Genomic DNA, 19,765 nt, shown 5'->3' with positions numbered 1-19,765 from the left:
TCTACTACAAATTTGTCACACAACAGTGAATAGCTAATGCGTAACTATGAATACAATTGAACATTGATAGCACTTTAACGTTCTTTAACGACAACTTGTTACATCCGTCCTTCACTTCCGGCGTAGCAAATGATCGAGACCAATCGCGACGGAAAATCATCTGTTCACACCCGTCCTCAACCCGTGACCAAAATACAGCGTCTTCTTTTATCTTTGCGTTCTCAGGAAGCGGTATTTGGTAATCGGTTTACGAAACCCGGTTTTGGGAGCCCCGTGTAGGAGGGGGTGTGTGTTACCAGCTGTATAGCGCGGAACGAAATGAACGGCCTGTGGCGTGGATGCGACGCAGGCTGCCCAGCCGTGCCGACACCGACGTCGACGCCTCGCCCGCCCTGCCGCAGCCGTTCCCTCGCCTGCCGCGGGCCGAGCTGGCAACGCCGCCCCGTGACGTCAGAACTGGGTGGGGGCAGCCGCGCGCCCCGGCTGTCTGGGCGGCCCAGTTCACAGTTGACTGTTGAGGGAGCGGCCGATAGGACGGGAGCGTGCGACCAGAGAAAGGTAAGGCGGCCAGCAGGCTACTGGAATTTCTGGACAATGCCGATGTTCTGCACGCTTTTGGGTGGTTTGTCGCGTGACTCAATAAGGGCAACGTCAAGGAACTGCTCTTGTCTAATATATTCTCTTACTTTTAAAAATCACGATGGCTACGAACAAAGGGGTCGCGAACGGGGTGTTAAATTACTGCTTTGAGTGTTCATTAATTTATTGCTCGTTATTTATCGCCTTGCTCGAGCCTTTTAACCGGTGAAAACTTGAGCAAGAATAAGGTAGAAGGATGGAAAATACCGCCACATTCAGTCGGCTAGTATTTCGATGGCAGTGTAGATTTCTCCAGAATTCTCGTAACAAAGGTATTTAATATGAAAACCTCGCGTTCTTGATTATGTTCGTAGGACGCAAGTTTGCGAAAACCATCAAACTCGGCACTTGTGACTGGGTGAGTTTTATGGCGGCACGGCGTCTTCTGCCACTGGTTCCAGCAGCCGTGGTTGTCTGTCATACTGGACCGCCAGCCTGGAACCGGAGGTCGGTTACAGGTTGCCTATCTAGCGGTTTGCAGCGAAGACAAAAATTTGTTTTTCAATATTTCGCTTACTTTTGCCGACTTTAAACATCTAAAATGTTGTCCTACCGTACTCATTCAGAGGTATAATCTGACATTACGGGGTCCACATAGTAACATAACTACCACAGTTGGTAACTTGGCGTGTCTCGAGGTGACGTATTTCATGGCGCTGAAATACGCGGACGTCATTCGGCCAGTCTTCCAGAATGACGGCAGTTAGCGATTTGCAATAAACTCCGGACGACATTTAAATCACTTAAGATATTTTTCTGTAACCCCCCCCCCCCCTAAACACACACACACACACACACACACACACACACACACACATATATACGTGAAGTAGCACATATTCGCCGCTCATGCGGTCACCTTCCGCATCAGACTTAACGTTTTAGTTTATTACTTCATTGCAACTGACTCTACATTACCAACAGTTTGCAGACAGTGTCCACACACACCATACAAAGTGTCGGCAAAATTAACATCGTCGTACAGTTATGACGTCACATGTTTAGCCGCGCGAAAAACTGGCTTTTGTTTTGGCGACTTCGAAAACACGATAAGAATAATTTCAAACCGTCCCTAAACTTTCTCTCGCCTACAGGCTTAACATCAAGTATTACACACGTTAAATCGTCTGGAAAGTAATCAGACGTCGGAAGTTGTGTTGTGCGTGGGCATTCCGAATACTGTGTAATCCACTCGCTGATCACAACACGTGGCGCCATGCCGACGTGCTTCTGGCCATGAAACGCAGCACTCGCGTTCATTTCACTACTTTTACGATTATCTGGAGTTGAGGTTGCGATGCGCGAGCGATTTGTTGCATAGCCTGATACACTGGTTAGACTGAGGCGAAGATTTGATTGGTAGTTGGCGAATTCTTGAGAATTTATCCTAATGTTTGTGCCTCTTGAAGTAAACCTTTCGTATTGTTGTTTATCGTTCTGTGACGTCACGTCTCCTAGTTTGAGATTACTAATGAAAGGGAAGCGATAACACACCACAATGTTTCTGCACTACACGACGCTGCAGCGCTTCGTCTGTCCGTTCTCGTGTTAATATTTGTCTGATAAGAGAGCACGGTGTGCCGACAAAGCAACGCATCGGCGATCTCTTTGAGACGCGTCGTGTTCTGCGTGGCTTGTCGTGCTTGCGCATCGTAAGTGACGAAAGAACGAATATTACCGATTGTGAAACTGTCACCAACTTCTGTACTTGAGGTTCAAATGACACGATTAAAGTGCAGTGTAGATTTTTGTGTGCGGGCTATTAACGACGGTAGAGTAGAGATTTAATTTCTCATTTCCAGTGCAATAGTATCGAACGTGGAGGTAGGTTTATGCTGTCGCTTTCCGTCAGAGGAGTGAATCACGTCAGAATGGTAACATTTGTAGAGAGATTTGCTAATTATATTTGACTGAAACCTATAGTAAATACTTCGTTTAGCCACTTACTGTTAATGAAGCCTTACCCATTATCGATGTTAAGTCTCTGTTTCGGAATTACGGGCTGGCACTAACGTCTTACTGACGCAGTGCGGATAATGTGTATCAGTTAGAGTGCACATCGCCATAAAACGCAAATTTGAGTACCACAACTATATAATTTTCAATTTGGACAATCGGTGTGTTGATGTACCGGTTTTCGAAGTTGTTTTTCTCCCTGTCGCAGGGACAGGATCATTTGATAAAAGTCGCACGAATTCTGTGAATAATAATTACCCCGATATTGCTTTCACTCTTTTGACGTTGAAGTTTGTGTGGTGGTTTTCGTATTTATACTGGTCTATCAGAAAATAAGCAACGCAATTGATGCGCACCGTATTAAAAGACCTCTCCAAAACGTCTCGTGTGTAGCGAGGTTAGTTGTGTCGAAGTGTGGGGAAATGTGACGTTGACGGATGAACAGTAGCCGCAGCAGAAAAACAGTTTCATAAATGTTTCTATAAGTAATGGATTGGGAACGGAACGTGGGCAGCAAGGGCGAAACAAGCTGAGGAACGCAGAATGTTGATTTTATTATTAACCGCCACTTGCACAATTCGTTCAGTATGAGCACTGGGGACTTCGGCGAGGTGTTGCACAGCGAGAGATTCGCACCTGGTAACCAAAACTGGAACACATTTTTTCCAGCGCAGACTGGTGTCGCATTAACGCGTTAGCATATCTACCAAGTTGCGTTGCCATACGGTAATTACAGACCACAGTGGACATCGGCGAGTAGGTGCATTTTACTTCCGACCAGCCGCCTCTGTCGAAGAAAAAAGCGATTGGCGAAAATTTCGCTGTCGCCTGTTTGGCCCGTTTGGTCATCAACCATTCAGTAGCCAGTCAGTTAAAAGGAATCTACAGTTGTCTGACTCCCGTCGTGTGTTTCATTTCTGTTAAAGCACCAACTCTCGGTACGTTCTGTAAATACCCGTATCTTCAGTACAGGCGGCTGTCTGAACTGGAGTAGGTCGCAGCTGCCGGTACCGGACTTCGACATTGACTCGTGGCGTAATGATGTGATGTGTGACGTCACACACACTTACGGACACAACAGAACACAGTGATGTTCTCATAGCTGCCATATTATTTTTTGTAATGTATGCTGTGCTGGAAAAGTCATCTGTTGCATAGCCCGAGGTCTAGGCTAGCCCGACAGGTTACAGTATCGTTGTAAGTTACTGGAGCCAAAGAAACGCAATGTTATGGTATCAAGAAATCTTGCTGTGGCACGTATTTTACGCATGTTAGATTTCGAAGAATGTTCTATGTCCATTTTGATGTCATGGGTCGAAAGAAGTTGGAATCGGCACTATTCTTCACTACTGGGCACCGTTCGTCCCTAGTGTAAAGACACGCCGGCCGCTGTGGCCGTGCGGTTCTGGGCGCTGCAGTCTGGAACCGCGTGACCTCTACGGTCGCAGGTTCGAATCCTGCCTCGGGCATGGATGTGTGTGATGTCCTTAGGTTAGTTAGCTTTAAGTAGTTCTAAGTTCTAGGGGACTTACGACCTAAGCTGTTAAGTCCTACAGTGCTCAGAGCCATTTAATTTTGAACAAGACGCGCGCAGCCTCTGCACGAAGAGGCGTCGGTGCAGCCAGCCCCGCACGCGTCTGACACGTGAGCACGGCACCCCGGGGGAGTCCCCACGTCCCAGGCGAGTACAGCAGGGGTGGGCGAACTGAAACACGTACCTGTTTCGAAACAAATAAAACACAATGTAATGTTTCGATACGCAGTTTCGAAACAGTGTGCGTTTTGTAGTCGTTTAGACCTAACATTGTCATCTTGAATGTCTACTGTATAAATATTTCCGTATAAACACAAATGAGATGTGAGAGTGCTAATTAAATCGCAGAAAATATGAAACTTTCACTTAGGTGTCTTGACAGTTTTATATTTCCTGCAGCAAATGCGCTGCTTTCGTCTGGTGTGACTTTTATGCTTTCCAACTGGCTGAGGACAGAGTCGGTATGTTTGACATAGCAGATTTTCCCAAACTCGCTTCCCTGTATTGTAGCTCCTAATCTTGATAGTTTTATGAGTGAAAATCTGTATGGGCATGTCATGAGATGTAATGTATTGTAGATAGCGTTCTGGGAAGCGAGGCACTGAAATAACATTTCTGAGTCTGCCACTCACTCTTTTCTTACAGTTAAATTTACCATTGTTTGTCTCACAGAGCAGGCCTGCAAAGTGACTGATTCAGACAGATCAAAAAATTGCCATAAGAGACTGGAGCATATAACGCAATGGTCAAATATGGCAGTTTTTCATCAGACATTAGTCAGCTGGGTACAGCTCATAATATGTAACCTGATAGAACTGGAAAACATGTTAAAACATTTCAAGGTAACTGAAATGCAGAGATTGGTATGTTTCCTTGAAGTATAAAATCCAGACTATTGGTATGTTTCCTTGAAGTATAAAATCCAGACTAAGATTTAAATAATTCGTACAGGCAGGTGCAGATTCCATCCTCAAGTTTAGCACTTACTGCATTAATGGCCTCGTTGCTCTAATCTGAGTTTTTAAGTCTCAGACAGTGACTTTGTAAACCTTTGCTTAATAAGACAACTTTTGACAAGGTTACATTTCTTTCGCTGCTAATTTCTGTTGTGACTTGCACTAAAGGAAATAGTATTTCACAAGATTTTTCAATCCCTGACCGTTGGACAGTTTTGTTTGTAAATCCGCACTGAAGATGGCGAGGGTGTAAAGGCTATTTGATTTTCAAAAAGGTTTCATACAAGGAATTCCATCTCGTAGGGCAATGTTGTTTCGTCGTTAAAATAGGGACCCCCATTTCCTTCCGAATATTGTGTAATTTCTCAAATGCTTGAGGACTTCTTTTGAAAAATTCCGTTATTGACTTCACTTTTGCTCGTCTCAGTAATTGGTTCAAGGCTTACTTCCACAGTTAAATTCAGTGTATGTGCAAAACAAGGTACATGCCACCATTTGAACATCATCACTGCTTCCACCATATTAGATGTACTATCTGTAGTGCAAGCTATAATTTTATTGGTAATACCCAAAGCTGATATCACATTTTGTAATTCACTGCAAATGTTTTTAGCTGTATGCTTGTTATGGAATTTAAAACTAGATATCAAATATGACTTAATATTGCAGTTTTCATTAATGAAGTGAGCAGTCACTGCAGTATAATTCTCATTGTTCACAGACGTCCATCTATCAGTCGTAATGCAGATGTAGGATGTAGCTTGCACTGCAGATCCTACTCGTGTTAGGGTGTTGTCGAACACTTGAGAGAGTAAACTGTTGGAGACGGTTTTTCTACAGGGGGTAAATAGTTTTCATTTATAAATAAGTCACTTTTCTAAACTCTTCACTCTCAACTATTCTTTAACAACACGTATCAACATCTATTCGTCTATTTTGCCTCGTTTGGATGAAGGTACTGCTCTTATTGCAAATCCAGCCATCTCTGTGTACCACACCTACCCAGAACTGAATCGGCAGATTCCTGAACAATTGCTGTGGAAGTTTATATAACTGGCTTCGTCACTTTCCAGATTCATAAAAACTGTTTCGACCGAGTTTCACTTAAATTGACTGTTGGATGCTAATGTCCCAAAAGTGTGTTTAAGCAAGAGGTTGAACTATTAAACGACAACACTGCCGAACGTTTCCTCAGGATTCATCCTCTTAAAATAATCCCACACAGTGCTTCATAACGCCATAGCTGAAGACAGTAGAACCACCACGAACGGAACTGGAGGCGCGAGCAAACTGCAGAAAAAACGGATACGCTTCTGGGATTCCCACATCCCGTTAGTACGGGTAATATACCCGTCCAGCTAGTTTCCATGCACACAAAGGAAACCATTGTGGAGAATAGGCACATTAACTATACTCACAAACAACGCCACGTAATTCGAATATATAACGGGAAATATTTTCGTTCCTCAAGGTGTTTCGAACCATTACGATATAAATTTACCCCGCTTCCCAGCCCTTCCCGTTCACCAGAACACCACCAGTGATATACCAAGCAGCTTGCTTGCAGTTATACCTACATCTGATTTACGTATATGTCTTAAAACTGCAACTCCACGCCTTTTTTATTCAATATATTGTAGGCTTACTTGCGTTTTTCGATATCATTACTGTAAATGAACAGAGAAGCATATGTTATAAAAGATGTGTAATTTAACTGAATGATTTTCACACATTTATTATTTTGAATGTGAATAGTGTGCGTTATTTTATTGTTTGGTTAGTGTTTATTAAGTAGATATTCCGCCATTTCGGAATCGGGCTGTCAGCTAAAAACGAATTTTTATTTTCGGAAATCTTAAGCTTCATGCTGTTGTTCGTGAAAAAGATTTCGACACTCCTGAAAGTGTTTCATGAAGTGATACGCTATATGTGTTCCTGTATCTGTGCCCGAATCTCATCCGACACAGAGCGGAATGAAACATCACTGTTTCTAAACAATTAGTCCGTTCCACGCTTTAAGTGGAGAGAAACAGCGTTAATTTGAAAGAACGATACAGTTTTTGTGTCTGGCTCGAGATCGAATCTGGTTCCGTTATTCGAGACAGGGCAGAATGAAACACCACTGTTTCGAAACACAGAACCACAGCCGTTTCGAAACACTGAAACAGTTCCACGTATCGAAACATAGAAACAGCGGCCAAGTCTACAGTACAGATCGGGCTGTTCCGTCCACGGTTTTGTTTCGTTTGCTCTGTTTTATTGCGTCTCACTATTAAGTTACCCTTTTTCGTGTGCTTTCAAATTTTCGTTAGCGTATTGGCCGAGTGGTCTAAAAAGAAACAAAAGGGATCTGAAGAATATTCCCGCGCATACTTACGACGCGAGTTATCGGTAACCATCAGTATGGCTTCTGAATAATACAATAAATAATCAATCGAGTTGAACTTTTCACTGCTGATGTTACGACGAAACGTGCTTTCCAATGCAGTATAATATTCATGTTGATTCTAGAAACAATATAGTGGAAATAATAGTGCACTGAAGCCCTCTTTCTATCGCTACATTGCCGACAATAAACATTGTTAGAAACTGTAGTTCAATTCTTTTATCTTGGCGGCTGGCGCAGACCCGGGAGACTGCTGCGTTGCCAGTTGCAAACGACGCACGCGCCAACAGAAGCAGCGCCATAGTATAGTATAGTATAGTTCGCAAACTTACGTTTAGGGGGGAGCGCGCAGCTTATGAAGTAAAGCCACCACGGCCGCATTAACCCTTTCGCTGCTGCAGACACGTGCTCTCCGCATCCCTCGCTGTGCGCGATTTTGTCATCAAAAATGGTTCAAATGGCTCTGAGCACTATGGGACTTGACATCTGTGGTCATCAGTGCCCTAGAACTTAGAACTACTTAAACCTAACTAACCTAAGGACATCACACACATCCGTGCCCGAGGCAGTACTCGAACCTGCGACCGTAGCTTTTGCCATCACTGCGCTGCTCGCCTGTGCAGACACATGGTGTTCCCACTGCTTTGACACATTTATCATTAGATTTCACAAAAAACTGTTGGACCCAAAAATTTGATTTTTACACATGTTCTTGACTGATACCTTCCCCCCATAAATGACGTAATTTTGTTTCCATGTTCAACGCAGTTATTGTGCAGCATTAAATTTAGTAAACCATTGCACAAAATTTTGAACAGTTTGCAGAGGTAAAAGTCCATAGCGTATACTTTCCCTATGGTCGATTTTAGTTGCCACAGTGTTGGGAATGAAATCTGGACAAGATACCTAAATTTCGTATAAAATTTACTGTATAACAATATCTCATTTAATTTAAGTACCAGATAGGTGTCGTATGTAATATTGAGAAATATTCCGTCTTCCGCGACTGTAATAAAAGTTTTGTTTACACCAGGCGTTTGGCTTTATTTTAAGTCACTTCAATCAATCAAGAGGAAGTAGACAAAATACATTAAACAAAACTTTGGACTTACAAAACCATTAGGACTTATCAGTGAAGTGCTCTGAGCTATGTCAAATATAAATTTTGTGTGTGGCACACACAAACAGCATTTATATGCTAAAACACTGATCAGCCGACACAAACGTTGAATATTGTGTAACCGCAGCGCAAAACTACGAAAGGTGACTTAGCAATGGAGGAGACAAAATACTGTCCACTGAAGACGCTTCAAAAGAGAAAAACGCGTCTGGTCTAAATAAGACGCTTATTACAGTTGCAGAAGAGGAATATCTTTCAATGCATGCCGAACACATTCAGCCCACGCTGAAGGAGTAATTGTCATGTGCTTCGTGCAAAAGCCTTTCTGTATCGGCAATTTTAAATGTCACTTTTCGTTCTGTGGCATACCCTTTCACGTGTGCCCAAATTAACACTATCAGATTGTAGTGACAATGACACGGTGGCAAACCCAAAACTATATGCCCATGTTCCTGAACAATACAATCGATTTCATAAACTTTTCTGCGAGGCTTATGGAGCGCTACTAGTTACAACATTTCGGCGCGAGTTTGGTTTGAAGTATGTGGTATATTTTTACTTGGAAGCCACAACATATCGGTTTTTTTGTACTTGGTGTGGGTGTCTTGTCAACAGCGGAGTGATAACTCGCATTGTCCATTACAATCACCGAGTTTGCAATCAAGTAACGGAGAAACTGATTCCTAAACCACAATTTAAATGTCTGAGTTCATTTCGGACTGATAATCCACTGAATTGCTCTTTTTTGCCCGGAACACTAATTTGCTTTCTGGAATGAATCTGGAAGCAGAACCAGCGTGAAGCACAATTATTCGTCCACCTTTACCAACTGGTACTTTAAACCCACCCGAATCATCACTCATTTTCCAACACGCTTTTCTTGTGTGATTTTGGTTTACCGATGTTTCGTCCAAGAAAAAAATATTCTTATTCCCTGATTTTCTTACTTCAATAATACGTGTTACAAACTGTGCCCTTGAACCAGCGATATCACTACGTTCCATGAAAAACTTTCGTCATTTGTATGTACATCTTTGAATACAGTATTTTAAGTATCTATTCATCGAAGTCATCCAATGATACAAAATCCGACGAATTTGTGATCAAATTTGTTATAATTGGATGCCCCCTTTCGAGAGGAACTAATTTTCATTAGGATTTCTTTTGGCTCTGTGTGTCGTTTTCAAGAGATTTCAACGTCCCCAGTTAAAATGAAGACCCTTCATAACATTAACAGTGTTTATAAATTGGGAAATATTCCATCTTTAGCAACTGTAATAAAACTTTTATTTATACCAGTCATTTCGCTTTTTTCTAAAACGTTCTGATTAAAACAAAGTTGGCGAAGTATACAAAACTGAATTGTGAACGTAATAAAACATAGAAACAAAAATATATTATCAGTGAGGTGCAGTGCCCCAACAATTTGTGTTTGTCACAACGGACTGCAGATACTTAAAACATCGATCAGTCGACGAAAACATTGAATATGATGTTTCAAAGCAGCGAAGCAAAGAATTGCGTCAGAGAATCAAGTAGCTCGGCAACGTACGAGCCGAAATTCTGCTCTAAATAATACCTTTAATACTGTCGCAAAAGAATATATCTCAATATGAATAGTAAAACAGCGGCTGCGGAAGAGAAGATATACAAACAAAACAGATAACATGAATACTGTATGTGTGCCTTTTCATTGTTTTTAATTGCTGTGAAAAGAAATATTGGAGGACAAAATTAGAAAAACCGAAAACATGTTTGTAAAGAAGAGACATAGCACCAGAAATTTCAAAAAATTACATTCAAACGAATAAAATGCATGAAGTAAGACATTTCGATATTGTTTCTAAATAAAGAAAATATCAAGCAACCAACAAGGTTTTGACCGAGCACGCTCAGCTACCGTGTCGGCAGCTCGTCGTTCAACACAACTCCTGGGGGACTCTGAAATATCACGCAAAATACCGACAAACACTGTTGGTATTTTGTCGAAGTACAATAGGAAATAAACCATTACCGCTGTTCTTTATTGCGAAAAAGCGGTTCGATGGAAGATACAAACACCTTTCCTTGCTATCGCCTGATTGAGGAGGCGTATTGCTTGTTTGGTTTAATTAGTTAATTGAATATGAAGCAATTCGTGTAAAGAATGCTTTTTCCAAACTTTCTATAAAAGTCTGTTATCAACTCATTGCTTTTGTTCAATTGCTTTATTTATGACTGAACGTTTCTAAAACTGAAGACACCCAGTTCTTGTGTTAACAGTCATTTAAAAGAAAATTCGTTTCTGTACAAAATCTCTAATCCTCGCAATCGAAACTACCTGGCAGATTAAAATTGTGTGCCGGACCGAGACTGGAACTCGCGATCTTCTGTTAGGCAAAGGTCCCCAGTTCGAGTCTCGGTCCGGCACACAGTTTTATCTGCCAGGAAGTTTCATATCAGCGCACACTCCGCTGCAGAGTGAAAATCGCATTCTGGAGAAGTCCCTTCACAATCGGTTTTTCTCTGGAGATGTGAAATTATCGAGAAAAATTTTCCATGCAAACTGGTACTTCGGAGCTTCGTGTTCGGACACCACACTTGTAGCTGGAAGCCAACAGTGAACTAAACTACAGATTCAGTATGTTTTCAGTGAAGAATAAATAAACGAGAGGCAGAATCATTCGTGAGTGGTAACGAAAATTATGTATATAATGTGCAAAAGTCTGCGCTATTGTAGAGGTCCATCTGCTCTTAAAAGAACTTCGGATCAGTTACTGTGGCACTTCGTACGTTGTAATCTAAATTTCAGCTAAGGAAAGGAGCCATCCGTCACTGATACTATAAGGAAACCATAGTGTCAGTAGGACGTGAACAACAATGAATAGCGACAATGATACGTCACCATACGTTCTAGAAAACACTATGAGATATAAACTACTGAGCTTTATTTTGCAGGAAGAGTAAAGCCATTGGTGTATTTATTTTTCGTACTTTGCACTGAATGAAGTTCTAGACATTAATTTTAGAATTCAAACACACGCTACCTATTAATGATACCTGCGTCTTTGTCTAAGAGTACGTTAGTCAGGAGCGAAATTGCGTTGAGTTGGATGTACGTACGTAATAGTTTTCTGGAAAGGAGTAATATAGTTCCGATACATTCACGTACGTAATTGTTGATTGCTTACGGCAAGATGGCAGATGGTAATGTACGCAGTATAGATACGAGCATTGAAGTCAGTACGTGGTTTTGGCGCTGTGTGGTCAGTTAGTACAGAAGTGCTAGTACATTCTGTGAATGGAAATATTAGGTGCTGCAGTGATTAATTGGAGACATTGTCATGTGCATCCTTGGAGGCAGGTTATGTGTGCAAATATTATCTATATTAGTCTAAGGACTTCTAAATACAGTATTGCCAACCTGTCTAACTAATAATTAAGAGAACTTTTGGCCTCACATAAAACCAGCAAGTGGTTCGAAATCATGAGCTGAGTCGCTTCGTGACCACACCGGTACGGAAACGGAAGGCGACAGACAGAAGGGGAAATACAGGACTACCGGAAATGATTCACTCGTTTCCAGAATTCTAAATTTCCAAAGTATGACAACTACAGGTACGACTGATGGGTGGATGTAAACTCAGACTCTGCGAGTTTAAACTGTACCGACCACCCCACCGTACGAATGCACTGCCTTTACTAAATGTCGACAAGGCGACAGAAGAGTTTTCCTTTGCTGCAATACACGAGATATTTGAACAAATGACGGGAAAGAACGAGATTTTTGTACGCAGTCCAAATAAGTCAACAGCAGGCACAAGCCGCGAACTCGAAATACCGCAGCAAAAGTGTTGGGAAGATCATGCGTCGGCGGTTACACTTCGCACGACAATTAAGAGCGGCAGGTTGCGGCCGGAGCCTTCAGATTCGCGCCACAATGGAGGCAGCACTGGAGGATGAACATGTCGCTCCCATGCTGGACTTCAGTGACGAAGCAACCTTGCATTTATAGGAAAAGTGGCTTTCTCCTTAGCGGGTCCATCAGGGGACAGCGTTTTCCCACCCCCACTGCCAGAAACTCTGCCACATCTCAGAGAAGGCGCCACTGTTTCTGTGCTGGCCACTGACAGCGTGTTGCTACGCGAGGTGCGGAACGAACTTTACTACCGCTTTTGTGTGTTTCGTGTCAGAAGTCCCTCACAGAAGATTTGTAGTGTGCAAAATGTAAACTTGGTAGGTTTATGCTTCTATTCAAGCACAGATCCTATGTGTTCACGCGGTACTTCGTAAAATATGGATCTCTGATAACGAATTAATCGTTTATACTGTTTTCCGAAGTTACTTCACGGTCGAAGATCATCTGCCGGCCGGGGTGGCCGAGCGGTTCTAGGCGCTACAGTCTGGAACCGCGCGACCGCTACGGTCTCAGGTTCGAGTCCTGCCTCGGGCATGGCTCTGTCCGATGTCCTTAGGTTAGTTAGGTTTAAGTAGTTCTTACAAGGGAATGGTCAGACTTGTCATGTCGAAACCTGTGTTGCTTTTTTTACCACTGTGAGTTAACATTGCAAGAAGTCTGTATGCACAATTTTAGCTGCTGACATGACCTGGAAGTCTGTAAACAATTTGATGAAGTAAGACATTATTGTCGCATGGTTTCCGCGCTTATAACTGCCTCTTGTACAACCCTGACCTCTCTCGCTACGTTATACCAACGCCATCTAGGGACAAGGTGGCGTTAGCTACGCGCCGCTCTCTTGCCACAGCGGTGAGAGAGCTGATTCCCGCAGTGAAAGCGATCGTATGATAATTAAACATTCGTTGACAAAAATGGCTGATATGTTATCTACGACATTCTTTCCAAATAGCTATGAAATAGACACAAATAAATATACGGTTCAGAACACGTCCAAATTTTATTTCTTGTAATTACCGCAAAAATGCGAAACATTGATACAATGTTCAAAACATAGGTTTTTTGTGCACCAAGAACATACAAGCAAAGACGACATATGACAGCCCTGCGAATCATATCGGCATGGAGGCGGAAAGTCCATCTTCGACTGCTCCCTGCCTGCGTTGTGGCGCAAATCTGAAGGCGCCTCCGGCCCGTGTGTCTGCTGTTGCGGCTGTCAATTGTTGCACGCGATGCAGACGGTATGGTTCGAACCGTAACCACCGACGCATTACCTTCCACACACTTTCCTCCGGTATTTGGGAGTCCGTGGCTTGTGGCTGCTGTTGACTTGTTAGGACTGCTTACGAAAACTTCGCTCACCCCCACACAGCGGTTGCAGGTGCCACATTTGATCAAATATCTCGCATATTCCAACACACGAAAACTCTGCTCTCGCGTTGTCGGCATTTTGGCATGGCGCTGCATTCGTAATGTCAGGTGGTCGGCACAGTTTAAACTGAGTGTGTTTGCCGTTATATTCGTGCTCCAACCACATTTGTACATGTAATAGTTCGGAAAATTTAGAATTCTGGAAACAAATGATTTATGATAGCTCTGTATTTCGCCTTCTGTCCGTCGTCTTCCCTTTCTGTGGCAGTAATGTCACTGAGCGACTCAACTTACGGCTTAGATCCGCTTCCTGGTTTTTTTTTGTTTTTGTCATCAGTCTACTGACTGGTTTGATGCGGCCCGCCACGAATTCCTTTCCTGTGCTAACCTCTTCGTCTCAGAGTAGTACTTGCAACCTACGTCCTCAATTATTTGCTTGACGTATTCCAATCTCTGTCTTCCTCTACAGTTTTTGCCCTCTACAGCTCCCTCTAGTACCATGGAAGTCATTCCCTCATGTCTTAGCAGATGTCCTATCATCCTGTCCCTTCTCCTTATCAGTGTTTTCCACATATTCCTTTCCTCTCCGATTCTGCGTAGAAGCTCCTCATTCCTTACCTTATCAGTCCACCTAATTTTCAACATCCGTCTATAGCACCACATCTCAAATGCTTCGATTCTCTTCTGTTCCGGTTTTCCCACAGTCCATGTTTCACTATCATACAATGCTGTACTCCAGACGTACATCCTCAGAAATTTCTTCCTCAAATTAAGGCCGGTATTTGATATTAGTAGACTTCTCTTGTCCAGAAATGCCTTTTTTGCCATAGCGAGTCGGCTTTTGATGTCCTCCTTGCTCCGTCCGTCATTGGATATTTTACTGCCTAGGTAGCAGTATTCCTTAACTTCATTGACTTCGTGACCATCAATCCTGATGTTAAGTTTCTCGCTGTTCTCATTTCTACTACTTCTCATTACCTTCGTCTTTCTCTGATTTACTCTCAAACCATACTGTGTACTCATTAGACTGTTCACTCCGTTCAGCAGATCATTTAATTCTTCTTCACTTTCACTCAGGATAGCAATGTCATCAGCGAATCGTATCATTGATATCCTTTCACCTTGTATTTTAATTCCACTCCTGAACCTTTCTTTTATTTCCATCATTGCTTCCTCGATGTACAGATTGAAGAGTAAGGGCGAAAGGCTACAGCCTTGTCTTACACCCTTCTTAATACGAGCACTTCGTTCTTGATCGTCCACTCTTATTATTCCCTCTTGGTTGTTGTACATATTGTATATGACCCGTCTCTCCCTGTAGCTTACCCCTACTTTTTTTCAGAATCTCGAACAGCTTGCACCATTTTATATTGTCGAACGCTTTTTCCAGGTCGACAAATCCTATGAAAGTGTCTTGATTTTTCTTTAGCCTTGCTTCCATTATTAGCCGTAACGTCAGAATTGCCTCTCTCGTCCCTTTACTTTTCCTAAAGCCAAACTGATCGTCACCTAGCGCATTCTCAATTTTCATTTCCATTCTTCTGTATATTATTCTTGTAAGCAGCTTCGATGCATGAGCTGTTAAGCTGATTGTGCGATAATTCTCGCACTTGTCAGCTCTTGCCGTGTTCGGAATTGTGTGGATGATGCTTTTCAGAAAGTCAGATGGTATATCGCCAGACTCATATATTTTACACACCAACGTGAATAGTCGTTTTGTTGCCACTTCCCCCAATGATTTTAGAAATTCTGATGGAATGTTATCTATCCCTTCTGCCTTATTTGACCGTAAGTCCTCCAAAGCTCTTTTAAATTCCGATTCTAATACTGGATCTCGTATCTCTTCTAAATCGACTCCTGTTTCTTCTTCTATCACATCAGACAAATCTTCACCCTCATAGAGGCTTTCAATGTATTCTTTCCACCTATCTGCTTTCTCCTCTGCATTTAACAGTGGAATTCCCGTTGCACTCTTAATGTTACCACCGTTGCTTTTAATGTCACCAAAGGTTGTTTTGACTTTCCTGTATGCTGAGTCTGTCCTTCCGACTATCATATCTTTTTCGATGTCTTCACATTTTTCCTGCAGCCATTTCGTCTTAGCTTCCCTGCACTTCCTATTTATTTCATTCCTCAGCGACTTGTATTTCTGTATTCCTGATTTTCCCGGAACATGTTTGTACTTCCTCCTTTCATCAATCAACTGAAGTATTTCTTCTGTTACCCATGGTTTCTTCGCAGCTACCTTCTTTGTACCTATGTTTTCCTTCCAAACTTCTGTGATGGCCCTTTTTAGAGATGTCCATTCCTCTTCAACTGTACTGCCTACTGCGCTATTCCTTATTGCTGTATGCATAGCGTTAGAGAGCTTCAAACGTATCTCGTCATTCCTTAGTACTTCCGTATCCCACTTCTTTGCGTATTGATTCTTCCTGACTAATGTCTTGAACTTCAGCCTACTCTTCATCACTACTATATTGTGATCTGAGTCTATATCTGCTCCTGGGTACACCTTACAATCCAATATCTGATTTGGGAATCTCTGTCTGACCATGATGTAATCTAATTGAAATCGTCCCGTATCTCCCGGCCTTTTCCAAGTATACCTCCTCCTCTTGTGATTCTTGAACAGGGTATTCGCTATTACTAGCTGAAACTTGTTACAGAACTCAATTAGTCTTTCTCCTCTTTCATTACTTGTCCCAAGCCCATATTCTCCTGTAACCTTTTCTTCTACTCCTTCCCCTACAACTGCATTCCAGTCCCCCATAACTATTAGATTTTCGTCCTCCTTTACATACTGCATTACCCTTTCAATATCCTCATACACTTTCTCTATCTGTTCATCTTCAGCTTGCGACGTCGGCATGTTTACCTGAACTATCGTTGTCGGTGTTGGTCTGCTGTCGATTCTGATTAGAACAACCCGGTCACTGAACTGTTCACAGTAACACACCCTCTGCCCTAGCTTCCTATTCATAACGAATCCTACACCTGTTATACCGTTTTCTGCTGCTGTTGATATTACCCGATACTCATCTGACCAGAAATCCTTGTCTTCCTTCCACTTCACTTCACTGACCCCTACTATATCTAGATTGAGCCTTTGCATTTCCCTTTTCAGATTTTCTAGTTTCCCTACCACGTTCAAGCTTCTGACATTCCACGCCCCGACGCATAGAACGTTATCCTTTCGTTGATTATTCAATCTTTTTCTCATGGTAACCTCCCCCTTGGCAGTCCCCTCCCGGAGATCCGAATGGGGGACTATTCCGGAATCTTTTGCCAATGGAGAGATCATCATGACACTTCAATTACAGGCCACATGTCCTGTGGCTACACGTTACGTGTCTTTAATGCAGTGGTTTCCATTGCCTTCTGCATCCTCATGTCATTTCCCACCCCTAGGACAAGTGAGTGCCCTGAACCTCTATCCGCTCCTCCGCCCTCTTTGACAAGACCGTTGGCAGAATGAGGCTGACTTCTTATGCCGGAAGTCTTCGGCCGCCAATGCTGATTTGATTATTAATCAAAATTTAGGCAGTGGCGGGGATCGAACCCGGGACCGAAGACGTTTTGATTATGAATCAGACGCTACCCCTAGACCATCCTAAGGAATCTTCCTGGTTATATAATTATATATATTTATTTATTTATTCCTGGTTTTATATAATGCCAAAATTTTTTTAAAAATTTTTATCCAGATCGGTTCAGCAAATTATATTTACGAATTCTGTGAATGACGTAGAAAGTATTTGTACACATAATCTGCCTCCAAGAACACCCCCCGACAATGTTTACAATCCATGTACTTCGGTGCCCTTACTATTAGTCACTGCTGCGCGTGATATTTCTTTCGCAGAAAGTACTAGCACTTAGGTAGCTCCTGACCACTCTGCCGACACTCAATGTACTGACTGTAATGCCAGTATAAATACTATGTAAATTGTTGTGCCGAATCTTTCCGTAAGCAATCTAAGATCACGTACGTAAATGGTGAGTATATGTCTCCTTGTATCGGAACCGCATTACTCCTTTGTGGTACGCAATGTAAATATGTACTTAACGTGGAACCAACACAGTTTCGTGTCCGACTGACGTATACGTGGACAAAGACCCAGGTATCGTTAACAGGTTGCGTGCAAGTGTTTGAATTCTAAAATTAGGTCTAGAAGTTTATTATGTGCAAAGTCACGTACGAAAAACCACTGCACCGATGGCTTCATTCTTCTTGCAAAATAATGCTGAGAAATTTATACATCGTATTGTTTTCTAACATGTAGAGTGAGCTATCAGTGGTGCTGTTCGTTAACCTGTAATTCACGTCTTTCTGACAGTTTACTTATATTATCATTGAATCGTATCTCCTTCCCTTGTGCTAATTCCGAATACAACATACGAAACGTCACAGTAAGTGATGCAACGTTGTGTAAAGCACAGTTCGACCTCTACTATATTTGACTTATACTGATAATATAATGAATTTTCGTTACCACTCACAAATGATTCCGTTTCTCGTTTATTCACGGTTAAATTGCTGTAAACTTTGGCAAATCTAGTATTTGCAAATATTGTTCTACTTATAATTTATGAGAATACGCCCTTCGACATTCATGCCTCCTTTCTTTCGTCGGGTAAATTTTTCCAATTCCAAGCGGACATGTTAACTCTGCCAAGTCAGAGATATAATTTTAGTCTCCTTTATTAGCCGATTTTTAATTTTTTATTCATGAAATCTTTGTTTATCTTAACAGAGCAGTTAATCGTCGGGTGAGAACGAATGGCGGCAAAGGTAAATACTCAGACCAACAACGATAGTGAATGATAACCAAAAATGCAAAAAAAAAAAAAAAAAAAAAAATTCCTAGGCCCTAACAGATACTGCAGGCATTTCTGAGCGGAAGAGAACCCACGACCCCTTACATCGGTGCAGTGCAGTCAGGACTCAGCAGCCGACACGTCAGTCAAATACTGTCCCAACATGTGCACAGGTCACTGAGGAGACCTCGAAGAAAGTATAATAGCAGGTGTAGCCGTGTCTGTTCTCACAGTTAGAGGCAGTACCCAGTCTTCACATGACGAATGGCGCAGTTTCTATAAGTTCATGTAAAGCTTTATTAACGAAGTTTTTGTCGAACGAAACTTTCCAGATAGGACTAAACAAAACTACCATGACGTCAACAGTTGTGTGTGGTGACCCACAGTGTTGACCTTACTGTAGTTAATTTGAAGCGGCAGAAATCAAACTTGGTATTTGACCCTGAAGCTACTGCAGCTTGCAGGCGTGTGTATACCGATATGTCGCCGTGTTACATTGTGAGAAACCGCACAGGTAACGGAGTGTTCGGTGGATTTTTTTCTTTGCACGTAAGTTCCGATACAAAGCCACTAAATGTGGCACCAGTGCTCCGGTAGTAAAAAAAACGAATATGGCGACTGCTCAGTCTGTTCGGCATTAGCCAATCACAGCCCAGATAACGCCCCCGCGTTACGAACTGTTAAAAATAACTACCGATTGCTACAAAAACTGCTGCCACAGAACAGCCGTTCAAGCCATCGTACTTGGCGCAGCCCTAGTGAGCAGACAGAAAAATTCAAGCACTCGGACAAATACCAGGGCAGCCAACAGTCAACGGAATCGATAAAATGTTCTGAATGGCCAGCTCATACGAATTAATTACGTTAAAAACTTGCGACATATAAGCTTCTCTGTAAGACCGATATGAAAATAACTTTGGAAAATACAAGCGGAGACGATTTAGAGTTACAAGCCCTTGTATTGCTGGAAATGACAGTAAGCCTATAATTTGCTCGAGTCTTGACGATCGTATCCCGTCTACACGTATGGCGTGGTGCAGGTAATTTCTGTACTGTCCAGAAATAAGGTGGACTGCGCAAAGTATTGTTC

General features: G+C 42.3%; 1 protein-coding gene across 1 annotated transcript in view; it reads left to right on the top strand.

Moving 5' to 3' along the window:
• The first annotated feature begins 504 nt into the window (after window positions 1–504).
• LOC124591158 (neurogenic locus notch homolog protein 2-like) overlaps window positions 505–19,765 on the top strand; it is a 90,401-nt gene continuing 71,140 nt past the window's right edge. Inside the window, exon 1 of the mRNA XM_047131709.1 lies at window positions 505–558. The gene's annotated coding sequence lies outside the window, so the exon portion shown is untranslated. The remainder of the gene's footprint in view (window positions 559–19,765) is intronic.

The sequence above is a fragment of the Schistocerca americana genome, unplaced genomic scaffold, assembly GCF_021461395.2.
Source record: "Schistocerca americana isolate TAMUIC-IGC-003095 unplaced genomic scaffold, iqSchAmer2.1 HiC_scaffold_81, whole genome shotgun sequence".
Classification (NCBI taxonomy): Eukaryota; Metazoa; Arthropoda; class Insecta; order Orthoptera; family Acrididae; genus Schistocerca; species Schistocerca americana.
This window is presented reverse-complemented; position numbering and strand designations above follow the sequence as displayed.